The sequence below is a fragment of the Rhipicephalus microplus genome, unplaced genomic scaffold, assembly GCF_043290135.1.
Source record: "Rhipicephalus microplus isolate Deutch F79 unplaced genomic scaffold, USDA_Rmic scaffold_284, whole genome shotgun sequence".
NCBI lineage: Eukaryota > Metazoa > Arthropoda > Arachnida > Ixodida > Ixodidae > Rhipicephalus > Rhipicephalus microplus.
This window is the reverse complement of record NW_027464855.1, coordinates 44607-50000: the sequence shown is the minus strand read 5'-3', so window position 1 is coordinate 50000 and position 5394 is coordinate 44607. Positions and strand designations below refer to the sequence as shown.

At 58.8% G+C, this 5394-nt stretch overlaps 1 non-coding gene across 1 annotated transcript; it reads right to left on the bottom strand.

Moving 5' to 3' along the window:
• Positions 1–1617: 1617 nt before the first annotated feature.
• LOC142793137 (small subunit ribosomal RNA) lies at positions 1618–3432 on the bottom strand. The gene has a single exon (XR_012891462.1). It is a non-coding gene; the product is annotated as a small subunit ribosomal RNA (ribosomal RNA).
• Positions 3433–5394: the final 1962 nt, after the last annotated feature.

The window sequence follows — 5394 nt, the reverse complement described above, 5'->3', positions numbered from 1 at the left end:
CCAAAACTCTGCCGCGCCTTTTTCGGCTGCCGCAAATCGAGCAAACGGTGTGTTTCGGACGGCGTTTCGCTTTCGCTACTTGCGAGTGCTTTCGTGGTCCACCCCTCTATAAATACTCGGGAGGCGTCGAAGCCGGTTCTCCAAGCCGGACCCGTAGGTATCGTTGTGTGCTCGCTCTCATTGGCCCGCCTAACCAGAAAATGCCTGCGGTACACCCATTTGGATAAGAGTGCACGCAGATGCGGGCCTCGACGGCTACACATTTCCTCGGGCGGCCGCCTCCCGGCCTCCGTGGAGCGCGGGATGCACGGTCCCATCGACAAGCCTCTCCCGTTTTTACCGTGGCGTCGCGGTTCACCACGGCAGGCGGGTCGGTCTCCTCCGCATAAAAAGGGGGACCCCCGCTTTTTGTTCCACGAAATCGCACAAGCTTTTTTCGCATCCACGGTTTGCCACCGCACACCAAAATGCCGATCCGGCTGCCTACTTTAGCCAACAGGTGGAGCCAGGCGCGCCGTACTTGCGCGGCACTTCCCACGTCCACCGAAGTCGGTGCCAAGGACCACTTTCGGCGCCGGAGCCGCGTACGAGCCTACTCGAGGCGGAAGAACGAAGCCAGCAAGGGCCTGGCCGCAAGTGCGTTCAATTGTCGGGACGTCCAAGTCCCTCGTTCTTCCGTGCTTCCTCTTTCGGCAAGTCGTTGCGGCACCTTCCCAAAGCGCGCAGACCCGCTAATCGCGACGAGCGCGACGTGGCCGTGCCGCCTTTCCCTCGGCAGCAAGCAAAACGCCTGGCAACGTCGACGCTCCCCTAACCGCGATCTCGCACCGTGTTTCGTGTGGCGAATTCAAAAGCCGGCCGGCGCTGCTGCAACCATTACGGTCGGTACGCATACGCCGCGGAGGGCGGGACGGTCATCGGAGCGTGCGGTTCCTCCATCGAGTACTGCGCACCTCGGCCGTCGCATCGCCGTGCCATGACCGGCCGCGCGTCAACGCGAACCGGTGCCAGCGAGATCCCTCGCCTGCAAGAACCGACCGGCAGCCTCCGTCACCCGAGGACGCGGAGGCGCTTGCCGCGGACGGCGGGACGGTATGCACTGGTGCACAGCGGACCCGTCACATCGCCAGTTCCTTGACCGACCGCCGACGCTTGTGCCGTTCCTCTCGTACTTGGCAGTCGCCGCGCGATTGTCGGGTCTCGTTCTTGCACGCTCGAACGGTCGGGAGGGCACTCGGCTGGCGTTTCGGGAACGCGCAGCCTCGCCTTCTACCGACGTAACCACGACTCGCCGTTCGCGCTCCGCCGCTCCTGTTTACAGTACTAGGCGGTCCCGCAGCGGTCGGGTCGCGCATTTCGAGCGCTTCGAGCCACGGTGCAGTGGCGGGTCGAAAGCCGACCTATGAGTGCGTTGCGCCGTTTGTACCCGCGTCCGCCACCTGGCCGACCGTCCAAGGTCGCGGTGTTGGCGTCCGCTGGGCGCAACAATTTGTCACGGGGTGCCGCTCCACATTCAGGCAGCCCCGTGGGGAAAAGCCGACCCCGCGTCCAAACGGGGTCAGCGGCAGAAAGTGTCGGGCGCAGACGCAGCTGAGGCGCTCACCCTTCACAATCCGTTAATGATCCTTCCGCAGGTTCACCTACGGAAACCTTGTTACGACTTTTACTTCCTCTAAATGATCAAGTTTGGTCATCTTTCCAACAGACCGGCGCAACCGAAAGGCCGCGCCGGACATCGGTCCGAAGACCTCACTAAATCATTCAATCGGTAGTAGCGACGGGCGGTGTGTACAAAGGGCAGGGACGTAATCAACGCGAGCTTATGACTCGCGCTTACTGGGAATTCCTCGTTCAAGGGGAACAATTGCAAGCCCCTATCCCAATCACGAAAGAAGTTCCACGGGTTACCCAGTCTTTTCAGACAGGGATAAAGACACGCTGCTTCCTTCAGTGTAGCGCGCGTGCGGCCCCGGACATCTAAGGGCATCACAGACCTGTTATTGCTCTGTTTCGTGCGGCTAGGAGCCGCTTGTCCCTCTAAGAAGGTTGTAAGGTGCTGGGAACCCCGCACCTATTTAATAGGCTAGAGTCTCGTTCGTTATCGGAATTAACCAGACAAATCGCTCCACCAACTAAGAACGGCCATGCACCACCATCCACCGAATCAAGAAAGAGCTCTCAATCTGTCAATCCTCCCAGTGTCCGGGCCGGGTAAGTTTTCCCGTGTTGAGTCAAATTAAGCCGCAGGCTCCACTCCTGGTGGTGCCCTTCCGTCAATTCCTTTAAGTTTCAGCTTTGCAACCATACTTCCCCCGGAACCCAAATACTTTGGTTTCCCGGAAGCTGCCCGCCGAGTCATTTGAGTAACTCAGGCGGATCGCTGGTTGGCATCGTTTATGGTCAGAACTAGGGCGGTATCTGATCGCCTTCGAACCTCTGACTTTCGTTCTTGATCAATGAAAACATTCTTGGCAAATGCTTTCGCAGTAGTTCGTCTTGCGACGGTCCAAGAATTTCACCTCTAGCGCCGCAATACGAATGCCCCCGTCCGTCCCTCTTAATCATTACCTCGTATTCCAAAAACCAACAGAACAGAAACGAGGTCTTGTTCTATTATTCCATGCAAGTTTATTCAGGCGACTCGCCTGCGTTGAGCACTCTAATTTTTTCAAAGTAAAAGCACCGGCCATCTCGAGGCACACAATGAAGTGCACCAAGAAAGAACCGGCATGATGTTCAGTCCGAGCCGTCGCATCGGGTAGATGCACTACTCGTCTGGAACTGAGATCCAACTACGAGCTTTTTAACCGCAGCAGCTTTAGTATACGCTATTGGAGCTGGAATTACCGCGGCTGCTGGCACCAGACTTGCCCTCCAATTGATCCTCGTTAAAGGATTTAGAGTGTACTCATTTCAATTACGGGGCCTCAAAAGAGTCCCGTATTGTTATTTTTCGTCACTACCTCCCCGTGCCGGGAGTGGGTAATTTGCGCGCCTGCTGCCTTCCTTGGATGTGGTAGCCGTTTCTCAGGCTCCCTCTCCGGAATCGAACCCTGATTCTCCGTTACCCGTAACAACCATGGTAAGCAAGTAACCTACCATCGAAAGTTGATAAGGCAGACACTTGAAAGAAACGTCGCCGGCTCGTGGCCATGCGATCAGCACAAAGTTATCCAGAGTCACCACACAATACGGGCCGAAACCCGATCGATCTTGGTCTAATAAAAGCACCCGTTACCCAAAGGGCTCCAGGCTCACTGCATGTATTAGCTCTAGAATTGCCACAGTTATCCAAGTAGGAAGAAACGATCTAAGGAACCATAACTGATTTAATGAGCCATTCGCGGTTTCGCCTTATTTCGGCATGTACTTAGACATGCATGGCTTAATCTTTGAGACAAGCATATGATTACTGGCAGGATCAACCAGGTAATCGTTCGACTGCGCGTCCGTCCTCGCCTTCGGCGGGCCGGACGCAGTCTGTGTGCGGCGGAGGCCACCTTCAGGCGCCCCAACACGCTTATTTTGCACTCCGAGATGACGGCGTTCGAGCTCGCTACGGCACAACCTTCCCGAAAGACGAGTGGGAGCCGTGCGGCAAGAAGCACGTTCATGCTCGCTCTTTTTCGTTGCATCGACTCGGTCGCGCCGTGCGGGTTGCCCAAGCCCGCTGCACTGTCGGTGGACCGGCCGGAACTAGCAACGGAGCCGAGACTGCAAAGCCGCCAGACGACGGGTCACGCCCGCGTCTTCGGCGCTTTCGCATCTGAATCGCCCGAGGACGACACGGAACACACCTCGATATCGTGGTAAAACGGCACCGTCCGACAACCAGCCCCTAACGCATCAAGCGGATGAGGCTGCAGACGACTGCCGTGGATTCCCCTGGAGCAGACCCGAGGACACGCTTGACGAGGCCGAAGCCCGCCGCATATCAGACACCCGGTCGCTTTCGCGTACGCCGCTCACGAGAACCCCCACATAATAGCAGCGATAAGTACCCAGACCTCCTTGGGCACTAATACGAGCGTACTCGAGAAAATTTCACCGCGGGTGTGCCCCGAAACGTGTGGCACGTTGAGCGTGCCACAAGTCTACGTCGCTCTCAAACCCGCCGAGGTCGTAGAATTTGCGACCCTACTCACGAAATTCCCACCGAGGATACGGCCGCAAACGTACCGCACCTTGGGTAGGCCACGAGTTTGTGCAACACTACGCTGACGGCACAGCACCGAGGTCGTGCGCGCACGCACGGGAAAATTCCGCCGCGGTTTCTGCCGAAAACGTGAGGCACCACGACTCTCCGCAAGTTCGCGTCGACTGCGAAAGACCGAAGTCGTGAACGACGTGTCCGCTACTCGCCGCCGACACGCTGGACACCAAACGTACAACGACTCGACGGCGTCGTAGAGGCCCACGACGCGGTTTTCCTTAACGACGTCTCGGCGTGGCACCGACAGGTTAGAACGGCCGACCAACGTTCCCTGTCCGCCGTTCGGCTCAGTCGAAGGGCTCGGCGACTTCGGCAACGCTGCGAAGCCGCACGGTGACGCACGCCATGTCCCCATTTTTTTTTTTCTTTCTGCGTCTGCCGGGGTGCCCCTATAATAGCAGCGATAAGCACCCAGACCGCCGTGGGTCGCTCGCCCCGGCTGACGTGGTTTTTCGTACTCCTGCGGCGGTCGCCGTCAAGCACGTCCAAATACGCTACTTTCGTGGGCGCATTCACGCTCTTTCGCTTCGCCGGAGTGCCAGCACTCACTCTGCCAAAAACGGCGAACATCCGAGCGGCGGTTCCCACTTTTGCGTCGGCGTCGCAAACCCCGCCCCGGCAGACGAGGTTTGCCGTACTCGTGCGACGGTGGCCGGCGGGCACGTCGAAAGACGCCGATATCGTGCGCGAATTGGCGCACCTTGGCTTCACCGGAGTGCCGCCACTGACTCCTCCAAAAACGGCGAAGATCCGAGCGGCGCTTCCCACTTTCGCATCGGCGTCCCGAACTCCGCCCCGGCTGACGCGGTTTACCGTACTCGTGCGACGGTCGCCGGCGAGCACGTGGAAAGACGCCGATATCGTGCCCGAATCGGCTCCGTTCGGCTTCGCCGGAGTGCCAGCACTGGCTCGGCGAAAGACGACGAACATCCGAGCGACGGTTCTCACTATTGCGTACGCGTCGCAAACCCCGCCCCGGCAGACGCACTTTGCCGTACTCGTGCGACGGTCGCCGGCGAGCACGTAGAAAGACGCCGATATCGTGCCGGAATCGGCCCCGTTTGGCTTCGCCGGAGTGCCAGCACTCACTCGGCCACAAACGGCGAACATCCGAGCGGCGGTTCCCACTTAGCCGTCGGCGTCCCGAACTCCGCCCCGGCAGACGCGGTTGCCGAGCTCGT